Source organism: Amblyomma mixtum, chromosome 2 (assembly GCF_055824585.1).
Source record: "Amblyomma mixtum isolate Tamu chromosome 2, ASM5582458v1, whole genome shotgun sequence".
Lineage (NCBI taxonomy): Eukaryota > Metazoa > Arthropoda > Arachnida > Ixodida > Ixodidae > Amblyomma > Amblyomma mixtum.
In genome coordinates, this window is record NC_143013.1 from 35,559,046 (window position 1) to 35,582,436 (window position 23,391).

General features: G+C 48.0%; 1 pseudogene; it reads right to left on the reverse strand.

Moving 5' to 3' along the window:
- LOC149358976 (uncharacterized) overlaps positions 1-23,391 on the reverse strand; it is a 32,354-nt pseudogene that overhangs the window by 8,135 nt on the left and 828 nt on the right.

The window sequence follows — 23,391 nt, forward strand, 5'->3', positions numbered from 1 at the left end:
TCCATCTTGCTCAAAGGTCGGTTGCCCTTAGTCCAGGGCTCCACTGGATGCTGCTGCCAGTTTTGTTCGCCGAATCAGACCTTCTTGGTCGACCCGGCGATCGCTGGAGAGCACTCCCTCCCATTGCTCCGCACTCGGGTTTGTTATCACTGGTACCACGCTTATCCTCTGGCATGCCCACGTTATGTGGTACAGCGTGGGGGGTTCTTGGCACCAAGGGAATTTGTCATTGTATTGTGTTGGATACATTTTGTTTAGTACGTGTAGGTTCGGGTAGGAGCCCGTCTGCAGCTGCCTCCACGCGACAGAGTCCTCTCTGCTAAGGGAGTTGTCCGGTGGTGGATACCGCTTTCTGCAGCCCTTGTAATAATTTAGTATCGCCGAACAATCTTAGGGTGCAGGTTCGTTCCCCTCGAGGTCGCCTACGTTGGATGCTCGGTAATAAGTGTGCCCTCGAGCTATCCTGTCCGCCTCTTGGTTCCCTGTTAGAAACATAGTGCTGAGGGTGAGTGCACGTCATAGAACATCCTCTTTACAAGCATCTTAACAGGACCAGTGACACCCCACAAAAGTATGATTCCCGACCGAGGAGGACCTTTTGGGCAATGGTGCGGGCTTCGGGACTTCGCTGGCCGCAAAAGAAGCTTAAGACAGCTCACGTTGATTATAATTCATTCGCTGTCGTCTGATTGCGTTCCACTTCGATTTGAGGAGAGTCATTACGTTTAACAGTTCGCAAACTCCGCCTGAATGGAATTACCTACTAAATTGATTCTGTTGGTCGATGCCTCGGATACGTCCAACAAAAGGAATGAGAAAGCCTAAAGTAGCCATCGACAATAAATTATGTGAAACTTTTGGCTCTCCGTTAATGCCAAGCTTCAGTATAATGCAACCATCTTTTGTGGTACTGACCAGGAGGAGCTAACAGAGGCAGACTGTGCTTCACTCGAATCGATCAGTCGAGTAGTCTTCTCCTAACTCATCCGGAAAAAAAAAGAAAAAAATTAGTGACGCTCTCGCAAGGTTTACTTCAGGGCTGACCTCGAATCATAATATCGATCATAGTGCAGCGCGGAAGTTACGACGCTGCCGTGCTTTCGAAAATAATTACTGTTACCGAGGTCGCAGTAATCACTCTAGCTCGAACGGACAAGAAAGTCGGCTGCTGCTTGGTTACAGCGGTGGTAAAGAGGCCTCGTTGTTATAGTCGTCAGGCACGACCTTGTCGCGAGCGAAATTCAGTATAGGTGGCTTTTCAAGAGCGCGGGATGTAGTAGTTGAGTCTCGTCAACAAACAAACAAATAGACCCCAACAAACAACACCGAAAAGCACTCAAAAGCAGCCATATCTCAATAAAACAAAAACAACGTCACGTAGTTTCCGCGTTCATACGGGGCAAGGCAATAAAAGGGATGGGGAGATCGTAAGAAGAGAGACCTAGAGGAGGCGAGAGAAAATAAGAAATGGCGGGAACGGCTAACGAGGGTACACACGCAAGAAAATGCTCTACTCCCTCAGAGCCGGTCATTCCGTACCCAATACAGGCCCGGTATACAGCGCAGTCATTTCTCTCAAGGTCGTTGATTTGTGGGCCTGGCGACCTTTGCGAGCAATAGACGATTGTTCGTGCCTGCCATTGCGAACCCTATAACGCCTCTGCACGTTGAGGCAGGGGGGCATGAAAAGACGTTTGCATGCTACGCAAGACGGAGCATGTAGGAAGTTTTGGGTAGTTTGGGAGTTTCGTCACGAGATGGTGCAGGCGGAAAGGGAGAAATAGGGCCTCGGGAGCGGGGGGGGGGGGGGGGGGAGCGCATCGAGGGACCCTAGGAAGAAACAACACAACCTACTTCTTCCTGTCGGACGGGTAGTCGGCATATCATTTCATCGATTTCTCAGGGCTACATCTTCCTCAATAAGGATTGCTCGATTTGGAAGACGCAGTCGGACCGCGCTGCTGACCTGGGGGTTAGAAAAATTTAAACAAAAACAAACACGAGCTTTTACAATGTCGGGGAAGGAAAAGCTCGAAAAGTTGCTCACTATTGAGGTCAGAAAAAGAGTTGAGAAGAAAACTGCATTCGCCTTGGGTGTTTGTTTACTCAGAAAAGATCGCTGGTGTGTTTAGTCAAGAATACGGACAAAAAATGAAATGAACAGTGTGTCCAAATGAGAAAAAATCTCAAGGTGCTGAACCTGCCCACAAAGTGCGAAGTGTTACAGGTTAGACGGATGGGAACTGTAAATTCGATAGCAGGCTTGGTAAGCACAGAAGTTGTACTCAAGAAAGAAACAGCAGGTTGTGACACCTCAACGCAGTAGGCCGTATGCAATGTGTTTTCCCACATGGCTCCGCTCTTTCGGTTAAAGGGCTGTCATTTGTGAAATAGCTGATAATCCTTGACACTGACTTATAGAAAACGATCAAAAACGTGTTAAGCCAATTGGTCCGAAATTCATCTACAGCACTAGTCGCGGTGGCGCAGTCGCCGTGGCGTTCGACTGCTCCGCACGAGCTCACATTTTAACAAATGATGGTGATGATGGTTAGTGTCTATAGATAACATAACGAGGAAGTATGAAGGTGCACGGACCTGTGATTAGTCGTCATCCGTACCTCTACCACTGACGCGTTCGGAAAGGTAAAAGAAGGTTTGGGGGAAGGTTAGCTTTGGGGAAGGGAGAATAGAAACGCGGATAATTTGTACGGAGGCGAAAATCAACTACGCCCTCGTGCTTTGAGATGTAAGCGCGCGTTGAAGAGTCCCATGTGCTGAAAATTCTGAACTCTCTCCACTACGGTGCCTCTTTCTACCTTCATTACTCCCTCTTCACCATTTCCCTCACGGTGCGGTCCAGGTGTCCCCCCTGTGTTAGACAATTACCGTCACAGTACTTAGAGAGAATAATATGAAAATTGCCGCGCCTGTATTTCCATCATTAGCATTTACAATACTGTTTTTCATCGTATCGCTCGTCTATTTTATTTGAAATCAAGCGCAAAACCTAGGCACACGTCACAAGCCTGGAGCTCATGCTCGCTCCTATGGGCCGGTCACCTGCGCCTGTGCTCGCCTCTGTGAGGCTTCGGACACTGCCGTACGCATCATCTACCGGCTTCCGCCGCTAAAAATATGCTCCTCCGAATAGCCGGTGAGACGATGTGGTCATCACGGGGCACGTGCCGTCTGGCCAATCTGTTATGCACGCGCTACGGGGAGGCGGGAGGAGCGTTGTGTTGTCGCCCGTCGCCCAGGGCGCCTCAGGTCACGACCCGGTTTCGTCGGCGCCGGCGTAAGAGCGATGGCCGCTGGCCGCCACGTCAATACGCGGAAAGCGTTAGGCTGATGACATTCGAACGAAAAGGACAGAGTTCCTGCACGGTGCGAGAAGACAAAATATCTGCCGGTGACCGTGGCTGATCCGGGGAAGTTCGTGGTAGGCGCACGGTGGCCGTGGGAGTTCGTGGTAGGCGTACGGTAGCCGTGAGGAAGACACAAAAGAGACGAACTGGACAATAAGCCACTCAGAATTAAATTTTATATGACCACTTACGCACGCACTAAATTTATGGGGTTTGCAGCCGCCGCGGTGGCTCAGTGGTTATGGCGTTCGGCTGCAGACCCGAAAGACGCGGGTTCGATCCCAGCCGCGGCGGCTAGAATTTCGATGGAAGCGAAATTCTAGAGACCGGTGTACTGTGCGATGTCAGCGCACGTTAAAAAACCCCAGGTGGTCAAAATTTCCGGAGCCCTTCACTACGGCGTCCCTCATATATCCCTGTGTTGTCCTGTGTTGTCCTCTCCTTGTTTTCATCTTTTTGGCTGGTTTCTTTCTTTGATATATAGCCTGAGTCGCTTTGGGACGTTGAACCCCATAAACTGGTTTCCCAAGGTGATTCAGGCATAATGAAGGGCTCGTGCACTGACATCGCACACTACACAATTATACAATAAGTTAATTCGCAGCAGACAACGCTATTCGATAAAAAAAGACATGTAAAAAGTAACACCCGATACGTTATGCTTAAAGAAATACGCGTCTAATACAATGATATAAGAATATCGCTGGGGGATGCCCGATGCGCATGCGCTGATTGTGTATATTGCATGTAAATGTGTGTGCGTGGCGCTTCAATTATAATAAGGTGCGGGTAGCATATTGTGCTGCTCACTTCATGAAAGATAAACTCCGACTAGCCCCGCAACAAGTATATTTATGACTTAAGGAAGATCTGCTCGTTCGCGGTGAGTAGAACTCCATATACTGAGCAAAGCCTGACACTACAGGGATTTGCCGCGGTGCATGAGTTCGATAATTATTGTGTTCCTTAGTTTCAATGCAACTTCATGAAGGGGCGAGAGGTTGGAAATAAATAGCCAGGAAATCGACGATGGATACTTATTTGGTGAAACGCTCGTAGGATAACATCCACTATGTTGAGCTGAGTGCGATGGCAACACATTTGCGTAAAGCATCTGCAACAATGTGTTCAGCACTCTACCGAAGCAATAGACTCGCAGGATAACTTAATAGACGTCAGGGGCAAAAGTTACACTACCAGTGTCACTTTCTAGAACGTATAGCCGTGATTGAGGATGGAGTAAGCAACCATTGGGTGCTGTTAAGATAGGAGAACACGAACCTGGGAGGAACTACTACCAGACAAGAGTCATTGTGAAGGAAAAATGCGGCGAGGACTGCCGACGGCGCAGCAGCGGCGGAAGCAGCAGCGGTAGCAGCAGCGACGGCAGCAGCGGCGGAAGCAGCGACGGAAGCAGCGGCGGAAGCAGCGGCGGAAGCAGCGGCGACGGCGGAGGCGTCAAGTGGCCGAGTCTGCCCTCGGGTCGCCGGATGGAGTGATGCTGCGAAAGGTCAAGCTGTTGCTGTTAATTGAAAGACGTCTGTGTCCTCGACAGAGGTGTCGTGTTTCGGACATCCGGAGGGGGGGGGGGGGGGGGGGGAGTACGAGGACGTTCATTGACCTGCTGGGAGACTGCAGGAAATTCCTTTCTCGTGGAGGCAACGAAAGGAAGACTTGCCGCAGTGTCGAAGTGACACATCAGTGTTTGAAGACTCTGTCTCTACCCTTTTCCTTCACCCGAGCTGCGAGAGAGTATCAGCACCGCCCCCTGCCGTGGGTGGTACCACCAGTGTCCACAACTGGCCACCTGATTGGACATCGATTTTCGAACTTTGTTCTCCAGTGTGCGGGGTGGAGGTTCGGAGTCGCTGCTAGCTGCTGCTGCTGCTTTACGGAACCGCGGCCAAGTCGACACCCGTTCCCACAACCAGGACAGGAGTGCCGTCGAGTCAATGAGTAGGGTGATGGCAGGAAGATTACGAGTGGGTTTATTTATTTACATTTTTACAAGCGTAAGAGAACACGGGAGAGTCCATAGGAGAGTCAATGGGAGAGTCCTCTCGGCCACGCTCACAGCCGAGTTAGGGCTCTCATTCCCTAGAGTCTCTAGACAGAGGACGGCTTTGGCCAGGAGGGAGTGACCTGAACGTTCACTTTCGCGCACAATATCACTCTTTCTTTCGCTTGTAGCCACGCCTTTGTCACATGTTAGAGCTTGAGTGAGGAGAATGCCGGCGAGGTCGCGTAAGCTGCGGTAGGTCAGCACGGGTTGTTCCATGGCCAGCTGTTGGAAGACACGTGTTGCGAAACTTGTGGTTAATAACCTTCGACTCGTGGGGCAGGCACGCAGGAGGGCAACACCGGAAACATGACCTTCGTCTCCAGACCTTGTTGCAATCATTGGGGAAGATAACGTCCGTCTCCCCGCGGCGGTGGCTTTCGGCACTTGGGGCGACACAGGAAATTGGGCACTTTTGTACCCCAAACTCCGGCCCGAAGTTCCTTTCATTCAAAGACGGCTGCACTCCGACGCAGCAAAGATCGTTGATTGAAGCCACATGAGGACCCGACCATCTCCTCGTGGCCCATTACGGCAGGCCTTGAAGCAACCGTCGACAAGTAGAAAGCAGGTACTCGGAGCCACCCAGGAGACCCATGTGTGCTGGCTGCTTCCAAGCGAGACTGGCTGACGCCGCTCATCACCAGTCAGGGATATGGGGAATGCGCAGCGTATTTAACGGAATGCTGTTTTGTGCTGATACGGCAAATGCCATCCTCTTTCCTACCGGACCCAACGCCTCCAAGGCTCTCCAGTCCCTCTTTACCTTTCTGGAGGACACGGGCCTGGACAGCTACTGCTTGTCCACGGCGGCTGATGACAGCGACGGCGCCTCCAGAGACGCTGTACTCTCTCTCTTTGCCCCTTTCATCTCCTCTACCTATTCTCCTCCCTATCGGCACGCCGGCGGTGGTAATGGTGACAACTCACCAGTCACAGGCCCGTGCATCTTTCCTTTCCCTTTTCCTCAACCGCTTACTACTGTGACCGAGACACTCCTGTCTCGACTGTAAATATGTACGAATGAACCCACAGTACAGTTTCCTCCATAACGGAGTTCGACACCGTCCTTCTGAGCCGGTTCATGCGGGACTGAACGAGTCAGCCAGCTCTAGGGCCCATCCGTCTCCAACACTGGTGACAGCGCAGTGTCTAACAGTGCACTTCAGTGCGCAAGTTTGAACGAGAGATTTCGCTCGAAGCGACTTTATTTCTGTCTGTAAAGAAGTCGACCTGTTGGTTGCATGGTGCGCAGCATGTATTGGTGACTGTATCACGGACATGAGACCGCTTGAGGCCCGACACCTAATTTTTTAAAAAGGTAATGCTTCCTTACGCGCACTTGTTCATAGAAGCTGTTACCTACTCCTCTGGAGGGCATATTTTCGTCCAGTACCCTTCCCGTGAACGATTGTACCACGATCAAAAACAGAAGTTCTTAATTATTCACAATAATGTTCAAAATTGGTCAATTGCGACTTGTAAGTCAGCTATCTGCCTTCAGGCGAAAATGAAAGCACAAAAAAGCACTTGCGCACGGTACGGCATGTTCGCATAAGGCAGCGCGCTGGTTTCAGCAGCATGAGCATCCGGTACAGGAAGAGTTTTGTCGAAAAATGATGGCTGGAGTGATGCAATGTCCCCTAACTAACGGTAAAGCTAGTTCTGGTGGCGCTAAAGATAAAGCGGCAAGGAGACAAATGTCGCAAAAAATCACAATTCTTCAAGTGCTCCGACTTTCACAGCGGCTTGAGAACGTCGCTGGCCAATATGGTCAATAGGCTCATCCTTGCGGCACTTGGCAAGCTGGCACGGCTTAGCCCATCTGTCAGTCAGCCAAAGAAATAAGCTTGTACAAAGAAGCACGTGACTCAATTCGTCGAATGCGCTGTTGGCCACACTGGATGTTTCACTAATGAACGGCTCATTGAGCTCAGCGCAACGGTTCCGTCCTCAGCCGACGGCGGCCATTCGACTAACCGATGTTAAAGGTGTGGATGATAATAATGGCGTGATATTTATATGTTGGGCATCTCCAAGTCATATAAAAAGGCAGAGGTGAGTGAGTGTTCCGTCAGTGGTACACTATCAAAAACGAGCTTCTCCTTTCGAGCAGGCGCGTGGCTGAAGAAGGCTTGAACACGACTTGATATCGTACTAAGTGTGACTTGCATGTGCTTTGTGCACTGCTATAATGTATAAATGTCGTGTGTGCGTGAATTTTAAAAATCAATCGAAGTGCAGAGATTCTCCTACCATTTGTTCCGTACACGTCTTTGTGTATGCTAAGGGCTATGAATCTTGAAAGTTTAGGCGTGAGATTAATTACGAAAGCACGAGAAGACAAAATTGAGGTAAAAAAGCTTAAAGAAAACAGAAAGTTGTCGATAACGAAGGTATAAACGAAGGCTAAGTAAGCGCAAACGAAAAGTAAAAGCTCTCTATAGGAATAAGCAGCAAGTTCTATTTCTTCGACGGACGTGGCCAAACACTGTTTGCGAGTTCGGTCCTGAAAGGCACTCTGCGGTGGAACTATTACGCCTGAAGTTCGTGTGGACATCTGTCAACGAAGCAGACCCAGAAAAGCACTGGAGTAGATAAGAGGACGTTCGGAGAAATGTTGTACAACCTTTGCGTGTACCTGCGATGGCCTATTCCAAGCGATGGTCGTGATTCGCTGTTCCGTTTGTTCACTGACTTAGTTCGTGCCCACGTGTGTTAGTGCGTGCGTGTGTACGTGCGAAAGAGAGGAATGGAGAAGAGGGGGAGGGGTGCGGCACAGAGCTAACGACGGGCTCGCGCACAATTCAGGGTGGCTTCGATCGCCTGAACAAAAAAAAAATCGCTCGATGCCGCCAACTGTGGTCGCACTCCGCTTGAACTTGGGTCTCCTGGCGGATAGAGTGTGGGTAAAAAACAAATAAAAAGGAACTCCCAGGCTTCTTCGCCACTGAAGTGAAAGTCACAACTCTTCACCGCTTGTTCTACGGGAAAGGATACTTTTTGGCTATTCGGGGGAGTTAAGGGATCCTCAAGACAAATTAAAGTACGAATTCTGACGACAAAGGTACTAGTTCAACTGAAAACGGACCATTTATACGTACTAAATGGACAAAAAAATTAAAGTATAGGTATCCCCATCATAGACCAATCACCCAAGTGAACTGCGGTGCGTCGACATATAATTTTTTTTTTCCTAGCCTCGGATCCCGGAGACTTGGCTGCACCGCTGTTCACGTTGAAAAGGTGATGAGAGTCCCTTCAGGTGTCGACGTAATGGGTCTGAATCGAGCGATGAGAAAAGTTTTGAGTGAAGTTGACGTTCTCAGTGGTCACTGGGTATTTTACAGCCGGATTAACGTGAACATACACACAAAGCGCTATAGAACCGATTTCTGAGCTCTAGCTTTCGAGGCGAAAGTTCTCGTGGACAGCACACGGACAAGGCAGATCAAAAATCCTAAAAGTTTAACTCGCAAAATAATTATTTGCAAAAGCACAACGAAAAACCAGCTAGTGCTCATCATGCGCACGACGACGAACGTGTAATCATCATATGAAAAAAAAAGGGGGGGGGGGGGGGGGGGGAGTTGTCTTCAGCAGGCCTTTAACGGTTACGACCTAATTTGCTGATGGCGACGGCGATGGCATTTACCCCGGAAAAACTCCCTCATACTCTTAACGATAAAAAAGGCTCTAAAACATTTTTTTTTTCCAGGAGCCATCCATAATCGTTTTTGTTCTGTTTTGTCGCTGGTCATAAGGATATGGCAACGTGTTAACTAGCTGGATAGACTATATTTAATTCACCCCACTTTGTGCGGGAATTTTAGCACACATTAGAGAAGAAAACTTTACTGGGTAATATGCACCTAAGCTAGCAAAAGGTTTGGTTGGTTTGGTTTATGGGGTTTAACGTCCCAAAGCGACTAAGGCTATGAGAGACGCCGTAGTGGAGGGCTCCAGAAATTTCGACCACCTGGGGTTCTTTAACGCGCACTGACATCGCACAGTACACGGGCCTCGAATTTCTCCTCTAAAGAAATTCAACCGCCGCGGCCGGGATCGAACCCGCGTCTTTCGGGACAGCAGCCGAGCACCATAGCCACTGAGCCACCGCGGCGGCTAGCAAAAGCCCTTGAAAACAGGTATGAAGAAAAACCTTAGTAATGGCAGTCGTAACTCGCGCTGCAATTAGATTTTACTGCCAACCACATCGTAGACGTCAGCACGAAACAAGAATTAAGAAAATGACGGCAATAGGACTGACGGTAACATTATTAATCAAAAACCAACAAATTACATGTGCCACATCAAGAAGAAAAGGTAAAAATTAGCCAGTTTTAAGCGGTGTCTTTAAAATTGAGCTAGCGAATAGTTTATCGGGCTCCACTTGCAGCTGACTCCACGACGACTACGAGCCTTTTGCAATAACAGGCCTTTCGTGAAATGGTGCTTTAAACGCCACGTACGTTATGTGGCGTCTATCAAGAAACATAGTGTGCAACTATTCTTACGAATGATTAACGCTTTCCTGGTTGTACTTCATATGCCGTGAGTGCTGAGAGCTGGCGAAAAGTAGCGTTAGCAGTTGCCGCCAAAAACCAGGAACCGCAAGGTGAATCTAGAAATGCCACGAAACAGCTATTTTCGTCGGCACCTGTGGCGCCGGCATTCAGATGAGGCAAGTGAGCATCGCAGTTCCAGGCTAGAGAGTTCCAGGCTAGCTAGGCAGTCCGCGACTTAGTTAAAAGGGCGGAAATGGCACGGATATTCGAAGCCTTGAAGTGCAGACGAGCCCTAAATGAGTTGTTAGTAACCTTTCAACGAAAGGTCAATGGCTGAGGGTGGGATAAATGTCGTTCAGGATTCCAAGCACACCAAAGGCTCACAAAGTATGACGTGCATAGAGGAGTACCTATCCAGGAAGCTCCAAATGATGGATCGAGCAAGCACAATGGACATCAACACTTCCTTTACGTCGATGCTGTTTAAGCATATCGTGTGCCCGTTTGTGCTAGCTTCTTTCTGTTTGACTAGATTTGGGATTTAGTTTGCGTCACTTTGTACTAGCGCAGCGTAACATGCATATATGAGTTTGCCTTGGACGCATTTGTATGACTGATTCTCCCCAAAAAAGCCAGTTGTTGAGGAGTAACTTGGACGCGCTCGTTCGAAACTTTCAAGGATTTCGTGAGAATCGAAAGTGCACTTTCGCCGGCCTAGTGCACGCAAAACCTCTTCTATGATATACCTAGTTTTCTGTTTCGAATAATCAAAGTTTGAAAGCGTAATTAGAAACTTGTACCGAATAATTCTGCCTTTGAAATTTTTAAGTCCAAATACTGCAGATTTTCGAGTCACGAAGATGCCGTAGTGAATACGCGAAAAGGGAATTCTGAAGCAATCACCAGTCGCAAATGCAAAATGTGGCTGCTTTTCTAAGAATACTTTCCGTCGATACAAGGCGCACGTATTCCTGTAGACACAGAGATATACACAGTAGACTTAGAATTAGAATCTTTGTGTTTTCATTTCTTGTTTTTTTTTTGTTTACTTTGTGTCTTGTTGTTCCGCCACATTTAGATTCTTGCTGACTACCAGTTATTGCTCTTTTCTTGCTTCTTTTTTTTTGCCCTGTTACTCATGTTAATGTTCCTTCTATGTATTCAAGTTGAAATTTTTACCACCCCCTATGTAATACCCTCGTGAAATAAATAAAATAAAATAAAAATAAATGATGTTCTAGTTTCCAGAGTAAACATTTCACAGGCAGGATGTACTTATCTTTCGGGTTTGCGTATTGCTCTTGTGTGGGAGTTCTGCCTTCCTGCGGTATATAACCAGTTGTGGGTGTTCTAAATAGATGCTACCATATCTGTTTGTAGATTCTACGCCTGCAGGGAGCCATTAGCCACGTGCTGACAGGGTGCGCAGAGACAGATATATTATTGACCTGTGACAATGTGTTGCTGTACATGGGAGAAAATGCATTGAATAGGTAACCACCACACGCACTGCATTTTGTGTCTCCTGTTTCAGCGTGAATGCCGCACATAAAGTAATCCGAGTTGTTGAAAGAGCTCCCTTCCGTCTCTTCGGCTTGTATAATAGGGTGATTCGAACAGTGAAAAGGCTGACATGACTATGTGAAATAGCCTCTTCGATTAGCCTGTGCATTACTTTTTGAGCGAAATAACCGGTCCGCACAGTATATACTGCCCCATTTAGCTTAACCTATAGGTACAGCACAGACAGACGTCATTATGCTACTTAATTACTATAATTCATACCGACTGGAGCACCACCTCAGAATGAAAGCCGGAAGCAGAATGGCCTTGCGTACAGTTACGCATGTACAGGGTTGGTCATAGGTCCCTAGGCCATGAGGTATGCGTTTTAGGAGTATAGTCAGGTACTTGCAGAGTCTATACAGAGTTAACAAACTATTCATACTGCACAGATTTCCTGCTTCGGGCATGTCGCATATGCCCTATCGCAAGGCTTTTTTAAAAGCATACCCTGAGGCCTGTGCGTTTTTGAACAATCTTGTACATGCGAGCGAAAAGTGTGCTACTGAAGTATTGCATTTCTTTCAGTAGATTAACCTAAATGTTAATTTCGGCGTGTTAAATTATTGATCATTCAGCGTACAAAAGTATGCTCACACGAGGTGATCGCCTAGGCAGGAAAACCTAATATTAAAAGCTGTTCTCTGCTGCTATTACAGACCTTTTAAAAGATACCTGCATTCAGTGAGACGAAATATCCTGTATGCACCTTTTCAACGCACTCAAGCTTGCTGTATGGAGAGTTCGAGAGGAAGTACTTGTTGCGTAGAAGCAGCGGCGGCGACCAGCCTCAGTTCCTGAAGCGTTCGACAAATCGATTGTGCTTCATTTTGCGACCGCGTCATTTGCGAGCCAAGTGCAAAATGGACTAGGTGAAGCGTGTCCGAGCTAGATTAACACACCTGCATCCGCCTCAGGGTGCACGTGAAGTGTGTGTGTGCGAGGCTCAGCGGATTCGTGCTTGCAGTTTAAATGCCAAGACGTACCACCGCCGTCGATCGTCGTCGCTGCTTCTCTTAATCCGCCGGTGTGTTGTGCGCGGTGCCGAGATCAGGAGGAGGCTCGCCAGTTGACCGCGCACTGTCCCGGCGGCGAACGACGCTCGTGCTTTGTCCCAGACCTAGATAATATTGAGCGGATTGACCGCCTAGCACACTGGCCGGTGCCGGGCCGGCGCGCTTTTCCAGCGAAAGTCGTCTGCTCGTGTCGCTGACGTCGCCCTGCACTCTCCGGACAGGGCCCGCCATCTCGTGGCGCTTTTTGACAGCTCGGCAAAAGCTAGCTACACAGAGCCATCGTACAGGAGAGAAATTCGCGCGAGAAACAAGTATTTCAATTACGAGTTTGTCAGCTTTAACACTTTTCCCACTTCTTCCAGTTTAATGGCAGACTTCCTTTAGTCAAGCAGAACTTCATGATCTACATGTGAGGGGCAGAGAGGTGCTCATCATGAAATACATGACGGAAGCGAACAGTCACCGACTGTTGACTTCCATCATGTATGTCATAGCGAGCACCTCTTTTCTCTTCACTTGTCTTTTTTATAATTTGTAAGACGCTGCTCGGTCAGCACTTAGATTTTAATCCCCTAGCCTGACAAGATCACTTCCTTTCGCGCGTGCTTCTACAAAAATATCGAAATTCTAAGTCCTACAAAAATATCGAAGTACCGATGAAATAGCTCAACTATCTAGCTTTGTAACTCGCAAAATTAAGGTCATTTGCACTTTTCTAGCCCGAAAAAGCAGAGACCAAAATACGCTTGAGTTTAGTATTAGTGCGCAGACGCATAAAAGCGAAGAGGCTAATGCAAAATAAAGTACGAACTTGAACTTGTGTTGTCTTTTCTCGTAAATGCCGAATAGTAATAAGCTTCATTCACAGAGGAGTTTGAAGAGTTAATGAGCGTCGGCTTTTGTCCAGCGCTCTCGGTGTCAGGAATTTCGACGCAAATTTTCAACTGCATTTCAACGGAAATGCCAGGTTGCGTTTTTACCTAGGGAAACGGTTTCTGAAACATTAAAAAAACACTGAGTGGTTAACCAGAGTTGTTCATCCGTAAGTACAGTAGTCATTAGCGGACACCTCTCACATCGGCTATTTACTCATCACCATCATCATCATCATCAGCCTGACTAGGCCCACTGAAAGGCAAATGACACTCCTATGTCTCTCTAATAAACCCTGTCCTTGCCAGCTGCAGCCACCGTATTCCCGCAAACTTAATCTTATCCGCCCGCCTAACTTTCTGGCGCCCGTTGCTACGCTTGCCTTCACTTGGAATCCACTCCGTTACCCTTAAGGACCAGCGGTTATCTTACCTTTGCATTACATGCCCTGCCCAAGCTCATTTCCTCCTCTTGATTTCGACTAGGATGTCATTAACCAGCGTTTGTTCCATCACCCGCTCTACCCGCTTGCGATCTCTTATCGTTACACCTAACACTTTTTTTCCATAGCTCGCTGCGTTGTCCTTAACTTGAGCTTAACCCTCTTCGTTAGCCTCCACATTTCTGCCCCGTAGTTGAGTACCGGTAAGATACAGCTGCTGTTTTAGTTATTTACTAGTGCTATTTGCTAGCATCCTCTAAATGTAGATGACGATGCCCTTTCTATGCACTCGGTACGTGTAATCTCTCGCTGGTGTCTTCCAAGGTGCCGTTGCGAGATGGCTTTCATGAAAGGCGCACGCATTTCTCGTGAGCTACAGCAGAAAGAAACTAAGAACATGCGGCTCCACCACCTCGGTGGGTGTGTTTCGCTAGTTGCCTTAACGAGTGTATTCAGGAAAACCTTTTGGAACCACGCCACAAAAAGGCGGCGAGTTGTGTATAAAGGGCAGTTTGATGGCACAGACTGATGATACGAGTAAGTGCATTTTAATGGCAAGTTTCGCAAAAGCCCGGCTATAGTCCGAGGGGAAGTGCATAAAGGGTCGCTTCATCTAGATGAAGATGCAGTGGTTACATCTATATGTTCCTGCGAGCGTTGGGGGACAAGAATCCCTTTGCTGACATTTCTGGCGCTGTGCATTAACAATATGAACAAACCAGTAGACGATACCGCCCTACGCTTGCGTCACCTATGTTAATTCTGCGTGACAAGCTCCCAAGCAACCTGGAAAGCAAGCACAAGCAAGTTCTAGTTTAAAGGCGCAAGGTAGCGGAACAGTTCCTACGTTGACAAAGCCGGCGTAATTGTCTGTTCTTCCTTAAAGTGGATACAGTTGCATTAGTACAGATTATAATAACATGTAGTACATCAAACAGTCAAATCTACAAAGTTAGCCTAAGCATGAGCGAGGCGTGGCAAGAAACAGATCAAACAGGAAAAAACAATGTTCAGACGGGACTAAATGGAACAGAGGAAGGAAGGGCCGCGTCAGAATGCCCACGCACACTTGGCCTCGGGATTCATGAACGAGCCTATCGAGCAGTTAAAAGCGTCCGCAAAACCCTGAAAGTTGCGCAGCGCGCCGTTCACGATGTGCCATGCCGGCGGCCGGTCGCCAACCTCCAGAAGCCTGGAGAGGAAGTCCTCGTCGTTGCTCTCGCAGTAGTTGAGCGCGTAGTAGACGAAGTACAGCCTCTCGGACGAAAGCTCCTCGAGACCGTTCAGGTATATTTCTCCGTCCAGGGTGGCCAGGAATGCCTTGAAGGACGGTGCCACTGACAGCACGTGAGCCAGCAACGGCCAACCCAGGCGTCCGGAGCGGAGCGTCATGTTCGACGCGTCACTGAACTGGTTCCAGACGCAGGAGCGGGCGTCGTCAAGCAGCGCCCAGGACTTCTGGTGGCCCGTGTGGTAGAGAAACTCGAGGGCCTTGACGAACACGTACTCGTAGACGCGGGTGACGATGCGCGGTCCCAGCCGAGCCAACTGAAGGGGAACCAGGGAGGGCTCGTCGGCGTCGGCCCGGAAGAAGTCGAAGGCGCCTGGCGGAACGTCGATCCTGTCCTCTCCGACGGTCGCCGAGGTCCTGAGCAGGCCTCCGGTCCAGGGCGCGTCGAAAAAGATGTTCGTCAGGTAGCGCTGGTACTGGTTGGCGTTCTTCAGCTTGATGAGCAGCGAAAACTGCTGGTGGACCGGCACTCGACCGACCTTGAGCGCCGCGCGTCAAGAGATTAGTGGGCTCTCTAGCTTATCTATTTCTTAAGGAAACAGGGTAGCAAGAAAAAAAATATATTTCTTTGTTTTTTCGTATATGAAATTTTCGCTTTTCCCTGAACGACTCATTTCCTACTTGAGTGGAAAAAAAAAAAAGAATTTTAGACACCTGGGTGGTGAACAATCATGCTTTATTTTACACCTCTGAGCAAAGCAACAAAACAGGACCACTGATTTTATCCAGGCTTAGAGAAATGATTAGCGCTGATCTGGCAAGAACGAAAAGCTTCCTCAGAGTTTGATTTTAATCAAATTTAGCTCTAGACTCTGTGCGACTCGCCTGAAGCACGTTGATTACTCTTGCACACGGCTTCAGTGCAATTTCACGTGTAATATCCATGTTTTTGGATCTGATCCCGCAGTTTGACAGTTATTAGAATAACCAACGTCGAAGAATTTGTTCTGGAAGCACTGATGCTGCGCTGATCAGCCTATGTGTCTTTATGGTGGCTGGCGCTTACCACGAGTAATTAGTCTTCATAACTCTCTTTGTCGGCAGCATACAAAAACCAGCTAAAGATGACTTACTGACCGCGGCTATATACTGGTTGCCGAACAGAAAGAAATGCCTTCATGAGAGAAAGAAAACACAAATGAGTCCTGAACAGTTTTGTTTGAGATCGCACTGGAAAGGATGTGCTCATTGGTATTTAGACGCTGAAATCCTCCAGGATTTATTTTGTTGTTACTTTTAATGACGGCTGAATTGCCCAAGCTGTCATTATGATGTAATTTGATGTTTCGCCAGGGTGAAACAGTGCAATGGCTGTTTGAGGCTGACGGCGATTACTTTACTTAGCGGAAAAGGCTACACAGGTCATCACAACAGAGGCCCGGAAAGTAAGGTAGCAAATAAGTTCACTACCTGGCTAGTTGCTATGAAAAAATATATTAAAGTGTATTCTCTTAGTGTAATGTCGTAATGAAGCACGTTTTTTGACGTTAAAGCAAGTTATCTCAAAACATAACTTTTTGTAACATTTGACCCTTTTTCTCATGAACCACAAGCGATAGAAACATTTTTGTTACAGTATCTAAGAAATGCAGGGGTTAGTCTACTGAACCAGAATTATTTAAATCAATGGACAGAATTTTCTTTTACACGATATTGATTGCTCATTTAGGCTCGAAAATTGGGAGGGTCCAGTAAAGAAACGAACAAAAACATAACAAATGTCTATAAATAATAACTCCTGTTCAACAGAATAGCACGGCAATCTGATTACAGCGGTACCATTGAGACCACTCTAACCTTAATAGATAAGGAGAAAAAGGATCCCAAACATTGGGAAAATACATTTCAGGTATTGCGCCTGCCCTGCTCCCTTACAACAAATGCGTAGGTGTTGTGATACATCTCATTTTCGCAGTAAGTTCAAGGCAGCGTACATTCGTGACGACGCACCTTAAGGTCTACCTTAATCCAGCTTAGGTGACGTATTACTCGTTATGACCTCCACCTGTTCAGTCCTCTTTTAGAATGTCAATACTGTACCTTGTTTGTGTGTTGCCAAACACGCGGTTAAAAATGCATGTTAGTTACAATATAGAAGCTGAAAATGCTAAAAACTACAGTTTGTTTGTTTGCTATTTACAATAAAGGAATTTTGAAGTATTAAAAACAACAGCTTGTTTAAAAACTCCTGTTCCTTTAGGAAATCAGGACATGACAGGTCTACTGAAATGTTTTCTCCTAAAAGTAAGCTGGGATGGAATGGAATGTAATCACTGTGAAATACCGTAAAATACTTTGTACTGAAAGTTTTGGGCATGTAATTTAATGCGGTTTACCGTCATCTCTCCGCATGCTTCACATGTTGGTTTACTTCGTTTTGTATGGTTTACGAGGTTTAATGTCCCAAAGCGACTCAGGCCATCAGAGACGTCGTAGTGGAGGACTGCGGATAATTTCGACCACTTGGGGTTCTTCAACGTGCACTGACATCGCACAGCACACGGGCCTCTAGCATTTCGCCCCCATCTAAATGTGAGCGCCGCTGCCGCGATCGAACCCGCGTCTTTCGGGTTAGCAGCCGAGAACCATAACGACACCGCGCCGGCTGTTTTGTTGTGTAGTAAAAAGTTTTCAGGAGTGTATTAAATGTCAGGGTAGCAAAGGATCATTTCCATGAACCGTTCTTGATGCATGACTTCCATTCTCCAAGGCTATGTTTTAGCAGGTGTAGCTTATTATTTGCTTGATTACAAAATGCAGACTGCCTTTTATCTCTCAATTTATGGCGTAGTTCGTGCAGCCCTCAAAGGGCACGCTTACGCTATTGATTTCCTTGTTGCGAGCTTGTGAAGCCCATAATACTGCATCTTGACATGAAGGCATACTTTTCCAAATAAACAAACGCAACGTTCTTGAAGTGAGTGCCTATAACGTCGGCGTCGACATTTCGCAAGCATGTTAACAGCTCCGTTTACAACCATCCCGCCTAGAGTTTACAACACGACGTTTACACTACGAAGTAAGGCAGAAAGGAATGCAGTAAGCGAAAGTGAGACCTTATAGAGCATCGGTTAACATAAACATTAAAACAAATTTGCACCTATCGTCTTGAGGCGATATGATGTGAAGCGAAAATAAATTTATTCTTTTACGGTTAAGACTTACCTTCATCTCATTCCAATCTTCCCACTCTCTTCACTCTTCATAAAATTTGCAGTTGTAACCTGTCATTCTTGATGAGGTCAGAAAACCCTTTTCACGTGAGGCTTTTCACGTGTCGCCATAAAAAAGGATTTTGCCACTCTCCCCGCCAACTCTTCGAATGTATTAAATATTCCTTGTTCGCCTGCGCATGAGTTCGAACATTCGCCAGCTAACTGCGTCGTTTTTTTTTTACCGCCTGAGTTTAACTAGGATGCTGGAAGCACAACTAGAGGAGCATCAACTCATCCACTATTCGCAGCGGCAGCAACGTTATTCCGAGAGCGTTAAGCCATAAATTAGCCCCGGTTTCGCCCTATTAATGCCGCCTTGACGAAGGTTGCAAGGTAGATGCACATATACCTTTGCGTAAAAGTAGTCGATGTATCTGGAGCGCGCCTGCGAAGCGTGCGCCCAGTCCGGCATGAGAGTTGTCCACTTGGCCGAACGCAGCATGCCGCCCACGTGGTAAAGGAACTGCTTGGGGAACAGCGCGGCCATCTCCTCGAGCACTGCCTTCTTCACCGCCTCCACCAGGGACACGGCCCGGAGGCGGCGCAGACTGCGGCCTATGTCGTCGCGGGCCGCGTACAGTGACAGAACCGGCTCGAACTTCTCGAAGAAACGCACGCAGTAGTGCTCCCTGCTCAACACCGGATGCCACTCTGGAAACCTTGGAGAAAAGAAGGGAAATCAGTCTTCAAAAAGATAGCCCGAGCTCGAGGTATACCGTATATGCACGGACATATAGGTAAACGGAGGCGGCTATGCTGCTCTAACGACAATCACAGCTTTTGGAAACTAAGAACCACGGTGTGTGTTCACATGCGACTGCGTCAGAGGCGCCGTAGCGCGTGAACAGAACAGGTTGCGCTGTAGCCGAATTAACGTAGACGTTTTCTTTGCCTCACAAAGGCTGGCTGTCATTTTTGCTTTGTAATCTAATCAGCACTGAACAAGATTTATCATCTTTGTGGCTTAATTGTGTGTAGCTATGGCGTTGTTGCATAACCGCCGCGTTATCTGGTGACGCTGCCTATAGAGACGCGGAGAATCTGCACCGAGATCGTGCACTGTCGTAAGAATGAAGGCTCATTCTGTCTCCGGCTACGTTAGAGCTTTCGTCGGCTTTTCACAAACTAACAAAAATGCACCATATTTAGTGGTATGTTTGGTGCATAATAAACCTTTTTGTTATTGCGCCATAAAATTCAATGCAACTACCTTAACCAATAGACATGCGACTGCAGCATTAAATAAATTTGTGGCTAGAACTTCCAGCCAGAAAGATGGACACTGAATCCTAGTGGGAAGCGTGCTCACGGGGACGCGGCGAGGGACCCGAGTAAGGACAACGACTCGTTGTCCAGAAGCAGAGGAGCCAGGACGAGCTTGGTGCGGAAGCCCAAGTAGGCCATGATCTCCACGTCCTGCAGCTCCTGCAGCGCCTCCTGTAGGGCGTACAGGTATCGCATGGAGTCAACGGACACGTACATCGACGAGAAATCGGTGTCGTTCTCGCCCATCATGGCCTGAAACAGGGCTCCCCACTTGAGCTTCCCGGCGCTCGGAAGCTCCTGGACCTGAACTAGACGAGGTGGCTCATGGACATCGGTGGCCATGGCGCGGGCCAGTGTCATCTCGACGTTCAGCACGTTGACCTTGACCCCGTGGGTCAGATTACTCTGGCCGAGAATTAAGTCCATCGCCTCGGACACGTAACTGTAGTTGCCGCGCGTAGGGGACAGATCGAAAGATCCCATGACCAGAGTCGGCAGGCCGATGGAAACGAGGGTTTCGTTCGGGAAGTCACTGTCCGTGGTCGGCTTGATGGAGAAAAGAGCCGGCTCGTTGATGGTGCGGTAGAAGACGCCTATGCTCGTCGACAGTTTCGTATCTCCGTCGTTTCCGAATACGGGCCACACCGACTTGCGGAGTCGGCTCGCCATGGTCCGGATGTTGAGGTACCAGCTCACGTTGCCAAAGCCACGAACAAGTTCGTCGAACAGCGGCCGCTCAAAGTCTCCCGACTTGTGGCTTCGACACTCATTGTACAGGTCGGCGACTCGCTCCAGATCTTCGGAGTACCGCCGAAAGGCACCGTCCACGAGGTGGGTCAAGTGGTCTTGTGTCAGGGTGTCCACGGAGACTGTAGCTGAGCCGTTAGGCACGGCGACTCGCTTGGACCAACGACCGCAGACATGCGTGTAAAAGTCGTCGCAAGGTGACACGAATTCATCCAGCTGCTTAGAGACGTTCAGCGACTCCCGTTCGCAGGGGGCGGAGGTGCACGGCTTCGGGTGTTCCATTACCTGCGTGTTGTTGCGAGGTATGATAATAGATACATTAAACATTCAGTGGGGAAGTGTGGACATGCTTAGATTTAGCGAGGTTGCTGTTTAAGGACAAACAATTAAATTTGAAGAACTACCTTATGTAGGGCTGTGAACTGCTTTTGCGCAGCGCTTGTTGTTCTGTGTCGCCCGCAATGTTGCTGTTGGCCGGCTCTGATTAAATGGCTCAGAAAAATAAAGACAGGGCAAGAGAGAAACGAAGAGATGACAACAGGATGCGACAGGGCGCTTCTATTTTAATTATTTTTGCGTTTCTGTAAATTGATTGTAATTCATGTACTCTAACGTCGCAAAGTGACATATGGGCTATGAGGGTAGTCGAAGTGAAGAGCTCAGGATAAATTTCGACCACCTGGGGTTCTTTAACGTGCGCTGGCATCGCACAGCAGCCGCATGCTTGTGTATTTGGCCTCAACCTAAGTACAGCCTTCTTTGTTTTGTTTCATTCAGAGTCGAAGTCGTGAATAATGTTAGTGTTTTCAGTGCACAAATATCTCCGTGCGCGGGCTTCTGATTACGTCACGACGCCAATAATCGGATATTCCTCCCCGATTGATCACCATATTCGACGACCGCTTTTTTTGGCAATGAAGGGAAGAGCACAAGGTCGGAGCATGTGTAAACCTTGTCAGTCCGCTAAATAATCCGGCCGCAAGACTGTGCGCTTGGCCTCCTGGCGCGTTGCTCTCTAAGCGGCAGCTTCAGCCTGTCGCAGGTGTAGCTGGCGCCACGTATGGAAGCTTCTTGTAACAGGACACACCTAGAAAATTCGTTGCAATGAAGAAAACTGCTTTCTCTTGCCTTTCTAACTTTGAAACATGGCAGTTTGTTGTATAAATATGTCTTAAATAATGAATATTGACTATCTAATATGTTCTAAGGGAAAATTAGTAACTGAAAAGGTGTCTGTATTCAACTGCATAGGAAGAAAGCGCATGTTTCGGCTGCGTAGCTTCGGCTCCGTTTCCAGAAAAAGTTGTTCCGGAGTGTAGGAACGGGCTTTTATAAGCAAGGGTCGACTCTTCTCTCTATTTTGCAGCTTGCCCTGAACCGTGGAGGCCGTAATGAATAACAAACTACGGGGTCTGACTATGGAAACTTGTACACCAGACTTGTAGCATTAGTGCCCAATTACTGTTGTCGGCGAGCGCTCTGACCTGAGGCAGCAGTTCGTCCAGCGGTGCGAGGGCAGCATGGTGGCGACGCGTGCGCATTGAGCGCTGCGTCTTGCCTTTGTGCGTGTAGCCGCTGGCTCGCTGGGTAGAGTGGCGGTCACGTGACGCTTGGTAGTGATTGTCACTGTGCGCCACAGAAATGTCGAACGCCTTCGCGTCCTCGCGTGCTATCTTGTTCGAGGATGAAGAGGCAGTCCTGCAGTTCGGAAAAGCGCGGCTATCAGCGCTACTTTGCATGTTGTCCCCTTACCGGCGATGACACGCGGAACGGCGGATAATTAATTTCGAAAGCGAAGGGTTTGTGTTGGCGAGCCTGTACCCATTAAATAAACGAGGCACTAAATGGGGAGGGTGAAGAAATTAAGCATGGCAGGCGGAATACGGCTTACGGTCGACTTCAACCTGTATGCGTTCGCCTTCATAGCAGTCGCCTTTATGTTGATTGTAACGATGCGAAAAAAAGATCAGAGTGTCGTGTAGTGTAGGTATTCGTAAGCAGCTAGTGTGAAAACAAAATCACACTGCGTGAAGATAAAATAAAACGAAAGGTTCCTGGTGACATGCGGTGTCCCTTAGGCAAAAAACTGTCACCACCCTTTTGTCTTGATTCGGTATGAGGCTCTGAGTATCCATGTGCAGTGCTGTCTGGTGCTTGCTAATCGTCGCGATAAGAATGCGAAGTATTATTCTGACGGTTGAGCAAAAAGTTCGGCATGTTGGTATTGGTTCATTTTGGTTTCATTTTTGACAAGCGCTCGTAGTGTGGGCCAGCCTTCAAGTGTATCGTCCCTTGTTAGAGCAATAGCTGTACTCAGTATACCAACTCCACTCAACACCACGTGACCTCTCTGCTGTCTGAAATCGACCTTCAGCCTAGCCGCCGAGGTCAAAATGTGCCTAGGTAGAAAATAGACGGAGAAAGAGAAATCACATCTATGTCTGGAAGTCGAGCCCGCGGCGGCACGAAGAGATCAGCTTCACGGGACGCTGCGCGAGACCATTAGTCTATCGCCACAGCCGATCACGCCTCGTGTTTAACTGCACCATATTCTCACAGCGTCGCCTTTATCAACTTCCATCTGCTCCGTTCGGTGGCACTGCCCGATCGTCATCGTTTTCTACGTAGGCCAAATCAGTGTTTTCGCGCTTATTGGAATGTAGTAAACATTCTTTGTAGTTTCCAAAATTGCAAAATTTGACCAGGCCGGTTCCCGAAATTTGGCCTCGGACGATTTGGGTCATAATTTATTTCCAAACATCACTGCGATTGTGCGACACGATGATGACCTCCAAATTTCGCCTGGGCCACCATTGCCAAAATGCTATCGCTCCTCCTTGTGCGCATAACCGCGGTTAAACACTGCCTAACTTTTTTGCGCTGTCCTTCCACCAAAATCCTGACGGTTGCATAGCTTACGGAATATGTGACACAAAAGGTAACGGTTGACTTGTTTTGTTTTCATAGCGAGGCATTTGCAGCGCATCTGTTTAAAACTGGGAGCAGGTGATGCCTGTTGAAGGTCTTAAATGCCAGATAGATA